The following is a 21,546-nucleotide window of genomic DNA, read 5'->3' as shown; positions in this document are numbered from 1 at the left end:
ACACTTGCCTTCGCACGGGTTATATTGCCCCATCTAACATGCCTTCCTCGATGCCTATGTTATAACGCACAGCTCTATGCCATACATATTACAATCTGGGATCCATATCTTTGTCACAGTGCATATGCAACGTTACACTCCCCAGCACATATTTTATATTACAACTTTAGAGACTAGTTAGGTTACACAACACTGCCCTGTGCATATTGCACTCCAAGGCGCATATCGCATAGCACGCGCTAGTGCCTGTGCTATCTCGCGCTCCCCAATGAATCTGTAACTGCGCACAATGTATTGCATATTATATTTCATGCCCCGGTTCATCTTATATCACACTTTTTGGTGCATAGTTTATACCATACACTATATCTAGTTTTCATTTTCAATCGTGCTCTCAGGACTATGTTCTATATAACACTGCATTCACCTACCCTTTTCACAGGCATTACATTTTGTGATGGGGGTTGAGGGTCAGGGGGTGTTTCTGCCAAGTGAGCCCGGAGTCACAGTCACAAACGTCCTCTTCTTCCTGAATAAAAGTGAGATTATGCTGCATACTTGTTCATATTTTAAGTAGTTCGCACAGACACACATTTTAAAAACAATAAAGTTCCTAATACCCACCTTCTCTGAACAGTTAGCTTGCTACCCCATCCACCTCCTCCCTATCCTCTGCTGTCTGAATCCATGGACTAGCCTCCTCCCTCCTGCCATGCATGGTCTGATGTGCTGCCACTGCCCTCCATTTAGCATGATGTACCAGTCCACTCCTCCTGCCCTCCATTGCCCAATTCTATGCCCCATCATTGACCTCCTGCTTAGCCTCTGTGCTTAGCCTGCTGCCCCTATTCTCCTTCCCCCTGCCCTCCGATGTCTTTGTGCATGCCCCTGCTCCATCCTTTTGCCCACCATGTTCCATGGACCTGCCACTCCTATCTACTCTGAGTGTTCTGTTGAGCCGCCACTCCCCTCCCACCTGCCTAGCATTGTCAGATGACTGTAACCTGTCCCTGCCACCTCCACTCTGCCTGTCCACATGCCATGCCCCTATCCCCTTCCTCCGGTCCTCCATGGTCCATTTTACTGCCACACCCTTCTGCCCTCCCTGGTCTTTTGTGCTGCAACTGCTCCTCCTGCCTGCCCTGCACAGTCTGTTGTGAGGCCCCTTCCCCTGAACTCTCTTGTCTGTGCCCAGGTCCTGACCCTCCCTTCCGTCCTCCATGGTCCTTTGTGCATGCCCCTGCACCCTCCTTCTTGCCCATCATAGCCATTGTGCTGCCACTAACCCTCCTGCTTGCCATGCATGGTCTTCTGTGCTGCCATGGCCCCTCCCACCTTCCCTGTGTAGTCAGCTAGCTGCCCCTGACCCCCTCCCACCTTCCTTCCATGGTCTGTGTGTAGGCCATCATAGTCTCACTGTTGCTCTTGTCGCAGCGCGGAAACTTGGGTAACAGGGAAACAGGACAAGACCCCGTACCTAATATCCTCCCTTTGTCACAGACCAAATATCACATTAACACATTCACTCCTACAATCATTGGTGGGGCCCATAACACCAACATTCACACTTCACTTCTTACTGGTCTGCACTTATAGGAGAGATGAAGCTACCACTTACAATTATCTGGGGATCCTCCTGGATCACAACAACTCGTGTAAACCACAGCTGAAGTCCCTAAAGAAAAAAGGTATGACATCCTGCCTGGCACTCAAACCACTGAAGAATCAATTACCAGATCTCTCCCTGGAACCTTTCTTAAAAATTTTGAGAGCCAAATTTCAGCCTACAATCTCATATGGGAGTGAACAAATGAGAGGGAGAGACGCTTTACCGTTAAACAATATCATAACAAAAGCATATCGTGTGATATTCCAGCTTCCAAGATATGTCTCTTCAGACCAACTTCGACTGGAATTTGGTGTACAAAACCAAACAGTGGAGCGAATGGGAACCTACGTAAAAACATGGCACAAAATCAGACTAGCTGAAAAAGGCACTTTAAATGACATTTTATGGATAGAACTAACTCAGAATAATAAATCCCCATTTAATAAATACCTTATAGATGCAATTAAGAAACTGGGCTTAGAGAATTTATGGAACACTTCAGTATCCCACAATGTTTTTAAAAAACTGGTAACAAAAACAACAAAGAGTATCTCCCTCGCACTGGATAAGGAAACATTGTCAAAACGTACTCATGGATGGACAGTTATAAGCAATTATAAGAATAGCAACCCTCAATCCTATTTAAATTTAGGAATAAGGATACATATAAAACAAAAATTCCTGAAGTTAAGATTGGGGGTTGGACCTATAAAAGCATTATTACCGCCATGGAAACGAACCGGACATAACAGTGAATGTAGATTATGTGGACTAGGTGAAGAGAACATTACCCACATCATCTGTATATGTGAAAAACTGAAGGACATAAGGGTATCCTTATTAAAACCGTTTTTTATTCAGCATGGTGTGAGGACCTGCAGACAAGCAATACTTCTATGCTTTAATCCAACTGTAACTCAATTGAACTGCCGCCTTACAAAATTTTGGGATATTACAGAGAAAAGATTAAATATCCAATTAGATTTGCTATCAGTTTAATGAAACAGTGATTAGTCTTCGGATGATTTGCAAATTTCTCTTACTTGCACGTTTTAAGAATTAACTTTTCCTTTTTATAATTGTATAACACTCTCTGATCTTAAGAAAAGTACTTCTTTTAATTTAAAAGTACAGAAGTTTTATTACTGAGAAATTGCGCTTCTTTTTTGTATGATTACCATATGCAATGATTTTAATTAATTATGCATAATAAATTACTTACTTACACTATAGGAGAGATGAATGTTCCAAGCGCTGATATGAAAGGAATACCTTATAACCTATAGGGAGAAAATTATTTACACATCCGTACGTTAAACGTTATATCTACACATCGTACACCTAAACATTAAGATACTCCTCCCACGTGGATCATTTAGTTGGATTGGTAGGATGATTTAGTCCTGCTAAAACACACTCAAGATCCTGATCTATCCTCTCTCAATAAACGACCAAAACACATTTGCTCGTTAATCAATATTTTGTTTATCTAATTAATGCAAGAATTTAGTTCCATCCAGTGAATTTATTAGCCATTACGCAAATCACAGAACACCATATTTACCTAATCTGGCTATCGGTCATCCTCTAAGTCATCATATTTGGTCGTCAATCAGTAAGAATTCGAAAGTTCTTCATGCAGCACGTTACAGTCCCATGAATGGACAAGGACCAGAGCCGTGCAAGCATCTATCAGTGCCCATAGTTTTTTTTTTGGAAGTCCTCAGTTCATCAAAGAAATGGGCAGCAATTCAGTCTGTCAAAGATTCAGGAACACAGCAGTCATGTAGCGTCACCGTCGTCTTCGTCAGCAAAAAGAAATCGCGCAATAAGAGTAGCAGCAACATCCCTCTCTATTCTACCGTCATTTTTATAATGAAAGTAAGGACTTCTAGAAGATACATTTTACAAAATTTGGGCATCATCCATTGGTCGGTTAGGATCGTCCGGTGAGGTTTCACACAGTTCAAGAGGTTATGTCATTTTTCTTGATGGTTCCGGTTTTTGTAAAAGTCCTTTGTCAAGATACTTGACAGGCCTCCCATCGTGACCTTGCTGGGGTACAACGAGAGCGGGGTCATGTCGAGGCCACTGGTACATGTTGTAACGCATGCACACTTCACCCAAAACCTCGTGGAATGGTGTCCATTGCGTTGAGTTTGTCAGCGGCCATCTTTACTTTAGGCCCAAAGGACAACTTAAGCGAAACAAACACAAAAGAGTAATTAATACATAGAAATAATGAATAAAATGTTAAACCCTCACTAATTCCCCTATGTGCTTGTAATTATCTAGCGTATAGCGACATTTAAAGCGTTCATATTCACCCATTGATGTCATCTGGTGCGACATTACGAAAACATCACAAAAGCAACATATACCATGCAATATTCTATTTTCTATTGTTAGTATGCGTACATATGTTAATATTAACAATTATTTAACCATGCAAAATGCAAATCCCACGTGTATTTCGTTCATTAGTAATGTTGATTAAACTTCATTCAAACACATTAATAGTATTATAATTAATAGATTATTCTAATTAGTATTGGCATGCAGATTAGGAGGGTATACAAAATGTTGTACTACCCGCTCCATCAATCCCCCCTTTGGTGATTTTATCACCACACCATTAAACTTTTGTATCACTTTTCATGGAGTTGAAATGAGTTCTTGCTTTTATTCACATCTCAGTCTCCCCAATTTCTTCTCTTCTGGCTGTCTTATAATATTTTCCTTTACTTCTTCTAATTCCATTTCTTCAAATTCCCTCTCTTGTTTCTTATCCTTTCTTCTTAAATTTTCGCTTTTTAACTTTTTCTGAATTTTCTTCTTTTTATGACAGAGGCAACCTAATCTTAATATTAATACTAAGAAAGTCACACCTGTTAATGGAAATAAGATTTGACCTAAGAAGGTACTACCTAAGTTTACTAAGAAATTTTTAATAGAAGAAATTTTCTTTCCAATCTTTTCCCAAACACCTTCAACCTCCAGTGGTGCAATTTCATCATGCAGTTCAGTTATATTTTTAATATAAATGTTCAAATCTTTACTTTCTTCTGGAATGTAAGTACAACAATGTTGAACTTTCAGCATTCCACAGACTGCACCCTCTTTTGCCAATAATATATCAAGGGCAAGTCGATTTTGCATTACCATGGCACGCATGGCAACCATTTCAGTGTTTACCAATAGAAATCCTCCAGCGGTGCTTGTTGACGAGCGATCCACTACTGTTGATAGCTTTCTAATTTTGTTCGCATTCAGAGATATTCCCACTGCTGGTATCAATGCTTCAAAGATGTCACCTACAATTTCTGACCAAGATTCTCTCTTTCTACGTGCTAAATAACTACCTAACTCATGTACACCATCTTCTCCTCTTCCCATATGAAAAATCTTCGGGAAACCCAGGCCTACGTAACATGTACCATACCAATGGTCTGGCAAACGATTATACAGCTTGCTCCCGCAGATAAAGTATAACCCAGTAAAAACTGGATCATTTCCTCCTTTAAAACCCCATCCACCCATATTTCGGTATGTATCATGGCACTCACTGTTACCTACAAAGTAATTATCATATGCAGTCTGATTCCTTCTAATACACAATTTCCCTTTCTGAGGCCAATCTAAAGCCATAGTTGGACTAGCTTTTCCCTTCAAATGTTTTTCCATTTCTACATCCCAAACTGTCTTTTCCACTTTTCCCTCAGATGCCTTCCTTTGCATTTTCAATCTCCTTTCTTCAACCATATCTAAAAACGTATTTTCTTCTTTCTTCAAACTGCAAGTCAAATTATTTCAAAATATATATTCTAATGTTAGTTCTTTAGTCTCTAAGAAAAAATCATCTAATATCTTTGCAGGTTTTACCTTGTTTAGCTTGTTAATTGATGGTACTTGTAAAAATATGTTATCTACATCTGAGAAATAATATTCTAACTTCCCTGTTTGGTAAAATAAACTAGCTATTGCACTACATGTTATTCCATAAGTTACTGGAAGGTTGTGATAGGTCACTCCCTCCGAAACAGATGCAGGTAACTGCATACAGACGTAGCAGTCCCTTACGTCCATTGTCTTTACATATTCATACAGTCATTTCGAAAATACATTGTTAGGAAAATCAGTTATAGACCTGTCTTTATGTAAATAATTTCTATCTATTTTAGTCGGAACTACCAATTGAATCTTCTCTACATTAGTCTTGTTTTCACTATGTCCTTCTATTGGGTCTATGGTAACCTTAAATGAGATCATCAGAGCTAGTATACTCCACAGAAGCATTAGTAATCCTGTACAACAAAAACACATTTTACACCATCGCTTAAAAAATATACATCTACCTCCTCTACTATCTGTGTTTGCCATTTTTTTGTAAAAATGAACAGTGTCTTTTGACTTAGCCTCTTCTACTTCACAACTAGTTTGTCTAACCCAAGGCTCTAAGCACCTACTTGGTTCTATCAGTTTTTGTCTTTTCCCGTGTTTTATCATCTTTCCATTAGCAGCATTCTTGCTTTATTCAGTTTGGCATTTCATCGTCCTTCACTTTTCCTTCGTGATCTGAATACAGAATTTCCTGAACATCTGTCTCTTCTCCAATATCAGACAAGATAACTCTCAGGATTTCCGATTCTTGGTCTTCCTCAACCACTTCTGGTACAGTCACCTCTGGGTTTCCTTGGCTATCCGCCTCTTCAGGCAGGGCCACATACGTCTGTTCCGGCGACTTATTCTTCTGGTTGGGTTTTCTCGTTCTTTTGCTTTGCTTTATTACAATTATTTCTTCATCATTTGATTTCTCTTGACTAGTCACTTTATTCACCTGTTCAGCTCTTGGTGAATTTACTCGTGTCAGTCGATATCTCAGCCTTTTTATTTTGTTTGGCCAAACTTCATCTTTTGCTGATCTTTTCAGTTTACTTCCTTTATCATTCTTTTCAGTTCTCCAAGCTCTCTTTCTTTAGACTCTTCCTTCTGGTACTTCGTCTTCACTTTCTTCCGATCTGTTTCAACTTGCTTTTTATTTTCAACAACTTTTCTTTCCACCACTTCTTTCTTTTTCCCTACTTCTGTCCCTCCTCGAGTCTCCTGCACGCAATCTTCCTGCTGACTACTTGTCCCTTCCTCTAATTGGATGTTGGAATTCCCTACACCTCCTCGGGGGTCTTCCGCAAGAATCTTTCCCTTTCTCTCTGTATCTGGCACCTGTCCATCTAATTTTGTTGTTTCAGGTGGGATTTCTCTCAATTTTTCATCTGGAACTTCTTTCTCAGCAATTTCTTTAATTGTCTTTTCGCTGTCTTTTTCTTTTCTCAATCGTAGAGTTCCTTGTTCAGTCTCTGAGTCTGAGCTGGTATCAGAAATCTGTAACCTTCTCCTCAGGGAAATGCTTCTTGGGACAAATGTTAAATCCGACTCTGATGCCCCCCTTTCAGGGTTTTCTTTCGTTCCTGTCTCTTCCTCATCTGATTCAGTACTAGATTCTGTTTCATCAAAATATTCTCTTTCTGTGCTATCTACTGGATTTGGAATTCTTAATGTGTGACTTGCATGAATCCAGTTCTTGATTCCAGCACACTTCACAGCTGTTGCTGTAGTCAAAATCACTTGTCGTGGTTTTCCCCACCTTGGAACCAAACAGTTTCTTCTGTGTACTTTGATTCTTACCCAGTCCCCTGGGCTCAGATCATGAGCTTGCTTCTTTTCAAGGGTGGTGGCATCCGCTCCAACCTGATGAAACACAGAATGAACTGCGTCAGCCAGGCTTTTACAGTAATCCAACACCATGTCATCAGTTATAGGCAACCGCTTGTTGACTGGTATGAACACATGACGCATTGCTCTACCCATGATAATTTCATGGGGGCTCAACCCTGTAGTTCTGTCTGGAATTGATCTAATAGTCATGAGTACTAGAGGCAAGATATTAGGCCATTTCATACCCGTGGCTAAACAAATTTTCCCTATCCTGTTTTTGATAGTATCATTCATTTGTTCCACCACACCAGAAGCCTCTGGGCGATAGGCACAATGTAGTTTCTGTTGTACATTCAATGCTTCACAAATCAGTTTTATTATCTCATTATGGAAATGTCTTCCTCGGTCTGATTCAATTGTTACTGGGAACCCAAATCTGCGAATAAATTCCCTCAATAGCAATTTTGCCACTGTGATGCCATCATTTCTTCTCATGGGGAATGCTTCTACCCATCTAGCAAACAAACAGACCATAACTAGAACATACCTCAACCTGTTACAAGGAGGCATTTCAATGAAATCTACTTGCATTCTGGTAAAAGGCCCTCCTTCTCGGCCTATTGTTCCCAGACTCACTACTGTTCTTCTTCCAGGGTTGTATTGCTGACATATAAGGCATCTCTGACAAAGACTTTCTGCTACAAGTCTAAATTTTGCATTTTACTAGGTCTGCTTAAATGACCTGATCATAGCATCTCTTCCTATGTGTCCCTGACCTTGATACATCCGTGCCATGGCAGACATCATGCTACCAGGCATAACTGGTCTCCCATCCCGATAGACCCACACATGGTCTTTCTCCCTTGGTGCACATCCTGCTTTTACCCACTGCTTCATTTCCTCATCTCCTTCTTCTTCCTGCAATTGTCTCACTTCTTCCCAGGTACCCACAATGTTAGTAAACATTAAGGTGCAAGAAGTCACTTCCTTCTCCTTTGCCCGATTAATACAATTCTGATTTCGTGCACAGTTTTGGGCCATATCATTGGCGTACCTGTTACCAATAGCGATATAATCGCCAGTCTGACTATGTGCAGCACACTTCACAACAGCCAATTGCTTAGGCAGCTGTATCGCCTCAAGCAATTTTCCAACCACTTCAGCATTCTTAATGGGAGTTCCACTTGATGTCAAAAATCCTCTCTGTAGCCATATTTGGCCAAAGTCATGCACCACACCAAAGCCATACTGACTGTCAGTGATCACAGTCACTCTCACACTCTTCCCAATCTTACATGCTCTAGTCAAAGCAACAAGTTCAGCTACTTGGGCTGATCTTACTCCTTTCAGGTAGGATGCTTCCATTACTGCTGCAACCGTGCATACTGCATATGCTGCACTCAACGTTCCATCATCTGTTCTCAGGCAAGAACCATCTACAAACATCACATAATCACTTTCTGGCAATGGTACATCTTTTATGTCCGGACGTGGTTTGGTACAAAAGTCAAGTACATCCAGACAATCATGATCTGCTTCATCTCTGACTTCCACATTCTCAGCATCAGGCAGTAACGTTGAAGGATTCACATTCAAACATCTCTCAAGGCTCACATTCGTTGCACCTAATATGACTTTCTCGTACTTAGTCAGCCAACTATGTGTCATGTACTGAGTGCGACTCCTTGTTAAAAGGATTGCCACATCGTGAGGTACAAACACTTTCACAGGATATCCCATCACAATTCCTTCACTCTGTTCCAAACTCCGACAGGTAGCAGCCACTGCTTTCAAGCACGCAGGTAGGGCTACAGCTACTGGGTCTAGCATTGATGAAAAGTATGCAATTGGTCTCCTCAGTTTTCCATGCTTCTGTATCAATACAGAAAGTGCACATCCATTCCTCTCACTGCAATACAACTCGAACTCCTTCTCATAATCAGGCATTCCTAATGCTGGCGCTTCACACAAGCCATCTCTCAATCGTTTAAATGCTGCCAATTCTTCTTTGTTCAAATCAATGGGATATCTCACATCACTTCTTGTCAGGCGTACCAAGGGCTTTGCAATCAGGGAGAAATTGCTTATCCACTGGCGACAATATCCAACCATTCCAAGAAACATTCTCACCTCTCTTTGCGTCATAGGGGTCTCATTCCTTTTATGATCCTGATTCTGTCTATCGTTATTTTCCTCAGTCCTTTTTCGATATTATGGCCTAAATAATGTACTTCTTTTTTGCAAAATTGTAACTTTGATGGTGACACTTTAAGTCCTCCATCCGCTATATGATTCAGCAAGGCTATAGTGTCCATTACACAGGTTTCACGGGTCTTCGACGCCACAAGAAGGTCGTCGATATATTGTACTAACACTGAATTCTCTGGCATCTTTAGACTTTCTAAGAAGTTCTTCAATATCTGAACAAATATTGAGGGGCTTTCTGTATACCCCTGTGGAATTCGGCACCAAGCCAAAATACGCGTGCCAAAACGAAACACAAAAATTTGCTGGCTGTCATGGTGCAATGGAATGGAAAAGAAAGCATGGCATAAGTCAATTACAGTATACCATTCTGCATCATGTGGAATCTGATGGATTTGGTACAATGGGACAACACGATACAACGATTTTTTTATCTTTCTCAAATCTTGCACTATCCTGAACTTTCCATTAGGCTTTTTCAGTCCCATGATCTGGGAATTACATGGACTACTCATTATTTCTCTCAAAATGCCTTGTTTTATCATTTTCTCAATTATTGGAGTAACTCATTCAACTATTTCAGGTGTCAGTTTATATTGAGGGACATTTGGATAGCTTACTCCTTCCTTCACCGTTATTTGTACTGGGTCCACATTTCTCATTAGTCCCACATCTTCTCCTGTGAAATCCCAGACTTCTGCCTTTACAGTCTGTTTCAATTCTTTGGGTAATTCATCAGGGTTAAATACAGCATAGGCTTCAGTAGCCTCAGTTTCCCAGTTTCCCATAGTCATCTTATACAGCACATCTTCATCAGGGGTCTCAAATGCTATACCATCAGGGGTACAGAAAATAGTGCAATTCATTTTGCACAGCAGATCCCTACCTAACAAATTTACAGGACTTGTATCGCACACAACAAAGCGGTGCATTTCAGAGAATTTCCCTATGCTAACTTTCACTGGTTCTGTAAGATAAGTTTTAATCTGTCTATTGGATACACCAACTACTTGTATTGTTTCATCCGAGAGAGGAAGATTCTTAACATCAGCTGACCTAACAGTTGATCGAGTAGCACCAGTATCGACTAGGAAAGTAATATTTTCATTATTTATCTTCCCATCCACAAATGGGCCTGTCTGGTCTACTTCTAGAGTTGCGCCAAGTACACATTCTTCTTCCTCCCTTTAGCACCGTCAATAACCTTCTTCTGAATCGCTCTCATCACGTTGTAGCCAATACTGCGAAACAGCGCTAGCGCGCGGCAGCTTAGTTACCTGTTCTTCGTTGTAGAATCCTGTCTCATTACTGTATTTCTGTGAATTTTTGCTTTGTGGAAAAGGCTGTTTTGGCACCTGATTCTGTTGGGTAACAACCTGCTGCTGTCGCTGCGGTTGACCACTCACCTCATTCTGCACCTGTGGATTCAATGATGCATTTTCATTATTAGTACTTGGGGGAAATTTACACTTGGATTTCCAATGCCCTACTCTACTGCAATTATGACATGGGAATTTCTTTTTAGCTTCTTCTATGTTAAAATTTCCCTTACCTTTCCCAGGAGTGAATTTTCTAGGGCCTGTATTATTCACTTGTTCCGCTAACTGGGCTTCCTGTCTTTCTGCCACTTTTATTTGTGCCCACATAGCCTTCTCTTTTAATTTACGCTGTTTGGCTTCAATCTCATCACTGAAATATTTTGCATGTCTCAATACTTCATCTATTTTCTTATTTTGCCAATCTACAGTATGTTGCTTAACCCGTTCCCCGCTCATGACGGAACCACTCTGTCATGAGCCACGGGCGCCGTGTGCTCATGACGGAGTGGGTCCGTCATGCTGCGGCCGTTGGCGGCCGCTCTCCCACGCGGCGCTAATTCCCCGCCTGTGCGGGTGATTAGCGCAGTAGGTGGAGTCATGACGGAACCACGCCGTCATGAGCACAGCTCACCCGTGACTCATGACGGCGTGGTTCCGTCATGAGCGCAGCGGCGCCGTCAAGCCCCCAAAACCCCCCAGCGCTGCGGCGGAATTCGCGCCACAGCGAAGGGGTTAATCATTTCACTCATTTCTGGACGTAAACCATATACAAATCTGTATACAAAATGACTCAAATCTTTTTCACTCAAATTTTCATCACCGCTGAGCTGTTTAAAGGCCAAAATTAATCTTTCGTAATAGGCATGTACCAACTCCTTACTTTCCTGATGAGTTCTGTCAATTTTTACCCAATCAGTTTCTTTGGAAGGTACTTTATTTTTCAAAAAGGCAATAACCTGTTCGTATTTCTTCATTACCTCTGGGTCTGGGACTCCTGTCTTTGGATCCCTAGGGTATTCTTGTGTGGGCCAATTTATCATCAGTTTGCACTCTGTCCATAAATCTGCTGGCACTATTATGTCAAACAGGCTGTTTAGGTCAATCCATAATACTTTAGATAATTTCACAAATCTGTCCACTTGCCTATACCACTCGACGGGCTTTTCGCGTAGTCGAGGGACCTCATTTGTAAATGACAAAATATCTTGTCTAGTCCATGGAACATGTACATATCCTCCTCCTGGAATTTCTCTCATGGGGCATTCTGTTACTACCTTTTCCTTTTCTCTAACAGGGAAAGCTGCAAAAGTTTTATCTGAGACATCATCTCGTTTTCGATACCATCTGCTTCTCCATTTATCCACATATCCCCATTTTCTCAGTAAGATCATTATTTCCTTAATCTGACTTATTCGTCCTGTGGTGTTCAAATTTTCAATATCTTTTTCAGTAAAATCCATTCGATAGTGTTTCTGTAGGGCCTTTACCTTTTCAATATGTATACCCATTTCATTTGCTACTTCTTCTAATCTTTCATGCAGATTTTTTGCTCTCCCAAGTTATGCTTTTACACAAAAACAGTAACTCCTCATCCTGGTAGGTTTTTAACTTTTCTGTGGGTATAGTTTTGTCAGGAACACGCATTGCCACACCATAACACATAGGTAACTTCCGCGCTACCGCGTTCTTCGCTCTGGAGACTACAAGTCCCATGAGCCTTTGTACTTCCTGCATGCGCGCGCAGACGCTGAAGGCTTAATAGAGCACTTCCGCGCTGGCGTCTTTGCCGATTATCCTGGAAGCCGTGAGGAAGCAGCGCTTCTTGGTTGCGGTCCTCATTTCGTTTGAGAAGCCCGTTACGTCAGGAGACGGAGCGGCGCAAAGAATCTTGTCCCGACTTGTCCCGAGAGCGAGTGGAGGTGCACGTTACATAGAGAGATCGTGTCGGGTGTAACGTGTGGCGGTTGAGGTAAGGGTGCTGTGCAACACTCTGTATACTACCTCCTCTGCAGCCTGACGAATCCCCGATAAAGACTGCCTGAGTAAAGAGGGGAGGTGAACTTTGCCTCCTGGGCTCTACAGTGTTATTACACACCAGGTGTTCCTCCTCGTTGGAGAGCCACACGTCTGTAGGCTCATGCGAGTGGTAGGAATACCGGTGCCAGAGAACCTTATTTTTATAAACTAAGGCGTTACTGCCCTATTTGGGAATGCGGTAATACCGTGTGGAGCTGAACACGGAACATTTGTTTTTTCCCGCCATTTTCTCACGTGTGTGAGTGGATTTGCTTTGGTTCCTTTATTCTTGGTTTCACGTGAAGAACTTGGTTTGCACACAAACTATTCTCCGTCTATTTTCATATCTGAGGATTGTGGTTGAATTCAGCGCATTCATACGCCCTCTGAGAGGTGGACTGCAATGCCATTTTAGGTACGTGTGGAGAAGAAGCGGAATGCCTGCCTAGTGAGAATTACATGAGAGTAGGATTGGTGTGTTTAATATTTGTCATTTGTTTTATAGTGGAGCATTTCTTTTCTTGATCCAAACCTGCTTTGTCCCAGGGACTCTCGAGTGTGAGGGTGAACAGGCCACAGGTCACCAGTGATTGTGCCTCATTATTTTCTTTACAGGTAGCTAAGAGTTAGTAGCATAACCTTCCTTACAGCTTAGGCGGGTATAGTGGTGGGAGGAGGCAGAGTGTTGTTAACGTGCTGTCCTTGTCTCATTTCAGATCTCCTTCCCTGCTGTCCCCACCCTTTCCTTCCCTCGCTCGATCACTTCAATGTTCTGCGCTATAATAGCCATCAGACTTGGAGTTATCGAGAGGTGAACCATAACGAGCATCGGTCCGATCCTGAGGAGCTGAGGAACCCGACAGAATAATCGGCCCACGGATTCGCTCCTCCTGATCGGATCCTCTACTCTAGTATGGCTACCCTCGAGGATATGGTTGCCGCCTTACAATTAGTGCAGCAGGAACTGGCGGCCTCCAGAGTAGAGACAGCCACTCTACAGGCCAAGGTAGACCGTTTACAAAGAAACCCGTTTGATGCAGGGGGGTTTTCAGGATCTCACCCGCAACCCATTACGGTAGAAGTTCCCACGCCTATACCCCTAGCACCCCCAGAAAGATATTATGGTGACGCTAATAAAATCCAGGTGTTCCTGACACAAGTCATGCTACATTTCAACTGTAAGGCTAAGGCTTTCGCTACAAATCAAGCCAGGGTAGCGTTCCTCATATCTTATTTAGCAGGGGACGCAGCTCTATGGGCGGTTCCCTTAGTTCAGAGAGACGACCCCCTCCTATATGATTGGGATGGCTTCAGAGAAGAGTTTGAAAACATCTTCGACCGCCGGTCTCATACACTATCGGCCGACCGAGAACTAATGGAATTGAGGCAGGGAAGTAAGGAACTGGTGGTTTACCTTACTACCTTCAGGCGTCTGGTTGCAGAAACCAACTGGCCCGAGGAGAAACAATTTGCGATGTATTATCAGGGGTTAAGGGACGAATTGAAGGACATCATTGCACAGATCGATCCCCAACCAACCTCTTGTAAAGAGTTGATCAACCTTACCCTACGACTAGAACACCGGTTAGGTGATAGAAAAAGCGACACCCGGAGAAAGGAACGAGTTCCCCTGCGTTACGACAGAGTCCGTAGTAGAGAGTCGCCAACAACTCCCGTCGAACCCATGGAGATAGGAGCAGTAAGAGCTCCGCTGACCAGCGAAGAGAAAAATACAAGAAGGAAGAACGGACTATGCCTCTATTGTGGTAAAAGAGGACATTTTGTTAGAGATTGTCTTCAAAGACCTCAGACCACCCGGGGCGCCGTGGGAAAGGAGGCCACCACTTTCACCAAAAAGGAGGCGGAAAACTAGATCGCTCGAGACAGCAAGGAGGGAAACCCTCGAGCGCTACCTATGTACCCTCTTTAAATGCAGCAAACATAAATCGATTCTTTTATATCACCATAGAGATACAGAGCGGTGAAGAGTGGAAAGAGGCTCAAGCCCTAGTGGATTCCGGTGCCACAGGCACGTTCATGGATGAGGTAGTAGCCACACAACTGGGGGTAGGGCTCATGAAGAAAGCAGTTCCCGAAGCAGTGGTAGCGGTAGATGGACGTGTGCTGGACTCAGGTCCGATATGCTTTGTAGCTAAGAAGGTGGAGGTCAGATGTACTCCCAACCACGAAGAAACCCTAGACTTTAACATCATCCGGTCCCCTCAACATGGTATTATCTTGGGACTCCCCTGGCTCCAAAAACCTGATCCACATATCCAGTGGAAAACAAAAACTATCCACTTCAACTCAGAGTATTGTAACCAACATTGCTTTAGGCCTTCGTCTACACCCTCACAAGCCCTCTCTTCTCAGCAGTGGATCGCGACAGCGGCAGAAAAAGACATCATCTTACCAGCTCGTTATGAAGGATTCCGCGACGTCTTCAACGACATCCAGGCAGAAACTCTGCCGCCACACAGACAATATGATTGTCAGATAGATCTGGTAGCTGGGGCCGTGGTACCTTGCGGTCGTATTTATGCTCTCACGGAAAAGGAAAATGAGCATTTACGACAATATTTGGACAAATATTTGGAGTTGGGGTTTATCCGTCCGTCCAAATCACCTGCCGCATCACCCCTGTTTTTCATTCCGAAAGCCAACGGAGAGCTTCGATCATGCATAGATTACAGGGCACTGAATGACATCACGGTTAAGAATCGTTACCCACTTCCATTAATTCCAGTGCTATTGTATCAAGTAAAGTCCGCCACAATCTACACTAAATTAGACCTCAAAGGAGCTTGCCACCTTGTGAGGATACGAGCTGGAGATGAATGGAAAACCGCCTTCAAAACAAGATATGGTCTCTACGAATACCTAGTGATGCCATTCGGCCTCTGCAACGCCCCTGCGGCATTTCAGTTCTTTTTGAACGAGGTGTTACGTGAATTCATGGACAAATTCGTAGTCATCTACATAGACGATATCCTAGTATATTCTTCATCTGAGAAACAACATATCCAACACGTGTGCTCGGTGTTACAGGCTCTACGCCTGAACAATTTATACTGTAAACTCAGCAAATGCGAGTTTCATGTGGATTTTGTGGAATTTTTGGGCGTAATGCTTACTCCCAGAGGGCAGGTGATGGTCGAAAGAAAGGTGCAAGCAGTCAAAGATTGGCCTGAACCACAGAATGTTCGCGATGTGCAATGTTTTTTGGGCTTCGCTAATTTCTACAGGCGCTTCATCCATCATTTTTCCAAAACAGTGACTCCCATTACCAAGTTGCTCAGAAAAGGGAATGCCTTTCAATGGTCCCCCGAAGCCCAACGAGCCTTTGATGACTTAAAGAACGCCTTTATTACGGCCCCCATTCTGGCACATCCCAACCCGGAAAGACCGTACATCGTGGAGGCCGATGCCTCAGAGGCTGCCATAGGAGCCGTTTTGTCACAAAGAAACGATACTACGGGACAAATGCATCCCATCGCGTTTATGTCCCAAAAGTTAAATGAGGCTGAAAGAAACTACACCATCGCCGAGAAAGAGCTGCTGGCGATCAAGACTACATTTACCGAATGGAGACACTTATTGTTAGGAGCCAAAGAAAGAGTAACCGTTTATACCGACCACAGGAATTTGCAGTTCATGCGCTCTGCTAGACATCTAACACCCAGACAACTAAGGTGGATGCTCTTTTTTGAAGAATTTGACTTTGTGGTCACATTTCGACCTGGGAAAGACAATAAAAAAGCAGATGCCCTTACCAGACAAGAATCTCTTTGTGAAGAAGAAGAACCCATAGAACATGCTATCATACCCCCTCATAAGGTAGTTTGTGCTATGCAAACGGATGATTTTCTGCAGAAAGTCGCAACAGGAAGCCAAACCTGTAAATGGAGATCATGGGTCCGGAACCACCCCGAGTGGAAAGAAAAACAAGGCTTGTTCATGTATAACCAAATGATTCTCATACCATCAAAAACCCTACAGAAACAGGTATTCCAATGGTGCCATGACGTACCTAGTGCTGGGCACAACGGTGTGGTCAAAACTCTGGATCGCATTAAGAGACAGTTCTGGTGGCCCAGTGTTCGTAAAGATGTAACACTATGGATACGGAAATGTGAGACATGTGCCCGCATGAAGACTGAACACCTGAAACCGCAGGGGTTGCTTCAACCCTTACCCACACCCACAGTTCCATGGAAAAATATTTCTGTCGACTTCATCACGGGACTACCCAAAGATCAAGGTTGCGACACCATCATGGTCGTAGTCGACTATCTCACAAAACTAGGGCATTTTATTGCCTGCAAGCAAATCCCCACAGCAGGGCAACTAGCCAAACTATTATTGACACATGTTGTTCGTCTACACGGACTGCCACATCGCATAGTGTCCGATCGGGGGACACAATTCACTGCCAGATTCTGGAAAGTATGGTGTGCGGCCCTACACGTTCAAGTAGCATTGTCCACCAGTTTCCACCCCCAGACAGACGGGCAGACAGAAAGGGTTAACCAAACTCTCAAACAACACCTAAGGTGTTATGTAGACTCTACAACAGAGGCTTGGGTGGATCACTTATGGGTAGCCGAAGTGGCTTACAATAGCGCCCTACATAGCTCCACAAAAGCAACCCCTTTCTACAACACGTATGGCTTCCACCCTAGGTTCCTTCCCTTTCTTCACCCCGAAGTGGGAAATGATCTTCCTGAGGCACTAGATAGAGTTAAACACATACAGAGGACTCTAATAAAATCTCAAACCCACTTACAAAAGGCAAAAGAACGATACAAAAGAGAAGCCGACAAACAGGTCGGGTAGGTCCCCAGTATAAACGAGGTGATATGGTATGGTTGTCCACAAAGAATATTCACTTCAAAAAAAGATCCCTTTTCAACCCTAAATATATTGGGCCCTATAAGATCCTAAAAATTCTGAGTCCTGTAACGGTGAAACTCGCTTTACCCTTGTCCTTACACATCCATCCCGTGTTTCATGTATCCCTGCTCAAGCCGTCTATCACCCCAATAAGAAAGAAGCCAAGTCCCATATGGGTAAATAGGGAACAGGAATACGAGATAGCGAAGATATTGGACTCTAAAACAAGAGGAATGAAAAAATGGTATCTAATAGCATGGAAAGGGTATGGACCGGAAGACAATTCCTGGGAACCTGCAACGGCCATACATGCACCCCGTTTGCTCCGCGCCTTTCATAAACAAAACTCCCGTTGAGGAAGCCGCCTAAGAGGGGTGTACTGTCAGGAACACGCATTGCCACACCATAACACATAGGTAACTTCCGCGCTACCGCGTTCTTCGCTCTGGAGACTACAAGTCCCATGAGCCTTTGTACTTCCGGCATGCGCGCGCAGACGCGGAAGGCTTAATAGAGCACTTCCGCGCTGGCGTCTTTGCCGATTATCCTGGAAGCCGTGAGGAAGCAGCGCGTCTTGGTTGCGGTCCTCATTTCGTTTGAGAAGCCCGTTACGTCAGGAGACGGAGCGGCGCAAAGAATCTTGTCCCGACTTGTCCCGAGAGCGAGTGGAGGTGCACGTTACATAGAGAGATCGTGTCGGGTGTAACGTGTGGCGGTTGCGGTAAGGGTGCTGTGCACCACTCTGTATACTACCTCCTCTGCAGCCTGACAAATCCCCGATAAAGACTGCCTGAGTAAAGAGGGGAGGTGAACTTTGCATCCTGGGCTCTACAGTGTTATTACACACCAGGTGTTCCTCCTCGTTGGAGAGCCACACGTCTGTAGGCTCATGCGAGTGGTAGGAATACCGGTGCCAGAGAACCTTATTTTTATAAACTAAGACGTTACTGCCCTATTTGGGAATGCGGTAATACCGTGTGGATCTGAACACGGAACATTTGTTTTTTCCCGCCATTTTCTCACGTGTGTGAGTGGATTTGCTTTGGTTCCTTTATTCTTGGTTTCACGTGAAGAACTTGGTTTGCACACAAACTATTCTCCGTCTATTTTCATATCTGAGGATTGTGGTTGAATTCAGCGCATTCATACGCCCTCTGAGAGGTGGACTGCAATGCCATTTTAGGTACGTGTGGAGAAGAAGCGGAATGCCTGCCTAGTGAGAATTACATGAGAGTAGGATTGGTGTGTTTAATATTTGTCATTTGTTTTATAGTGGAGCATTTCTTTTCTTGATCCAAACCTGCTTTGTCCCAGGGACTCTCGAGTGTGAGGGTGAACAGGCCACAGGTCACCAGTGATTGTGCCTCATTATTTTCTTTACAGGTAGCTAAGAGTTAGTAGCATAACCTTCCTTACAGCTTAGGCGGGTATAGTGGTGGGAGGAGGCAGAGTGTTGTTAACATGCTGTCCTTGTCTCATTTCAGATCTCCTTCCCTGCTGTCCCCACCCTTTCCTTCCCTCGCTCGATCACTTCAATGTTCTGCGCTATAATAGCCATCAGACTTGGAGTTATCGAGAGGTGGACCATAACGAGCATCGGTCCGATCCTGAGGAGCTGAGGAACCCGACAAGTTCCTACTATTAATTCTTCCAGTACCATTCGTAGTTTGGCCACATCTATTGATTGGGATTCTTTGTCTTTTCTCTGCAAGCTTCTCAACCATTCGCACAATTCTTCAAAAGAGGGGCCTACTGGTTTCTCTATATTACTTCGTTCTGAGTCCTTTTGAGTCTCTAATACTGATTCCATTGTCATTGTATGTCTGTCTGCTATATTTGAACCTAAAAATGGGTTATTCGAAGTATTTGGCTCAATTGTACTCATTGTCTGTCTCCATGGATTTTCATTTAGGCTCTGCTTTGGCTTCTCAGTCTGTTTATTACTGTTATAAGGAACTGTTAAACAATGTTCACTATCTTTCTGTTTATTAAAAATAGGCACCACAGGGCCTATAGTCATTGGCACATTTACAGCTTCTACATTTTTGGTCAATTCTCTTACCTTTTCAGTTAATTCTAAAGTAGTTTTTGCTAATTCTACCAAATTTACACCACTGATTTTATCATCTGATTTTCCCTCTATCTCTCTCTTGGAATTATTTTTCCCTAATTCTTGAGGTACTGGTTCTGTCTTAATGATTCGCAAAGTTTCTCTCATTGGGGCACTTGGTGTTAACACTTCAGATTCTGGTTGATACGGAGGTGAATTTTTATAAAACATGTCATCTAGAACATCGTCCTCCGATTCATTCACTCCATACCCTCTTGGTTCTATATTATGTCTCTTTTCCGTACATTTTTTACCTCCAATTTCTTCAACATTTCTTACAGGAAACAATCCATCTGTAATACTTGCATTACGCCACCTTCTCATTCTTTCATCATGAGTGTCATGCCCGTATCTACCAAACATGTATCTATACCTTCCGCCACTTCTCTGTCTTTCTCTATCATGCATCTCGTCTTCCCATTCTGTCAATGCTTCAAATTGTGTTGGTCTAGGTCTTGGCTCTAGATTCATAATATTTTCTCTCAAATTTCTCAAAACCGCTAAATTAAACGAACCATGCTCTGGAAATGCTAAAACTCCGTCGTTCTTGGTGTATTTTACCCAATTGTCTAACCAAATACAAGTATGATATCCGTATTTCGCAACAATAAAGGATGCAGGGGTTTTTGGTGGGGGAAGCAATTGTCCTTCCCTAGTCACAATCGGTTTGTCCTTTTTAAACAACTTCTTGATTTTCCCAAACCAGGACTTTTTCTCCTTTTCAGGTGGATCATAATACATCATTTTGTCTTCCGGAAATCGCTAGTCTTTTCCTTTCGACTTTTCTGTTGCTCTAACCAATCGTAGCGCGACTCACACTAACGCACCATTCCCGGAGCGTCTACATCACCCTTCAATTCTCTACTCCTAGCGCGGCATGCACTACTACATCAATCAGAGGCATCTACGCTTCTTACTGACTAGCCAATCCCAGCGCGGCTTTTCTGACGTCAGCTCTTTCTCACTGTCGCAGCTCCTGCTCCTGCTGACAACTCCTTTACAAAATTTATCGGTAACTTTTCTTACGTTCTTCTTATTTACAAATCTGTTAGTAACGACATAAAAACGCCACCATTGTCCGCTTCGCTAACCAAAGAATAGTTACTGACCTTTTTCACAAGAATTCCGTCTTTCCTGAGAGCAGCGCTTACCTCTGCCCTACTACGGAATCGTTACTTCCGTTGATAAAATAGCACATCCCTCTACTTCACCCTTCTAACAAGCATCAGCTAACCGTTTCTCCAGAATTAAGACACCTAGTTGGAGACTCAATGCTCCTGACAAATAAAACCAGAGTTTCACAATTAACCTGAATGCTATTTCATTCACGCACTTTCATGCGGAAAATGTAGTTAATTCACACAGAATTCTGTCTTTCCCGAGAACAGCGAACAGTCTGTCCTACTACAGAATTATGACACACGGAATAAAGTAGCACTTCCCTCTACTTTATCCTTCTACCAAGCTTAGGGAACACCTATTACCTTTCCAGTGATAAGCGTTATCAGAGCTCCTTCTGGACTCCTGGTACCTAAGACCAAAATTTCACAGGTGACCTTCGCTACCATACACTTCTTTCATACAGGAGATATTTCTAATGGCAACACACGACGATGTCCCCGAATCGAACCCAGACAATGCGTTGTGCAACTTCAATCGTTATACGTTTCCCCTGTGTACCT

Source organism: Triturus cristatus, chromosome 9 (genome assembly GCF_964204655.1).
Source record: "Triturus cristatus chromosome 9, aTriCri1.1, whole genome shotgun sequence".
NCBI lineage: Eukaryota > Metazoa > Chordata > Amphibia > Caudata > Salamandridae > Triturus > Triturus cristatus.
Note: the sequence above shows the minus strand (reverse complement) of the source record.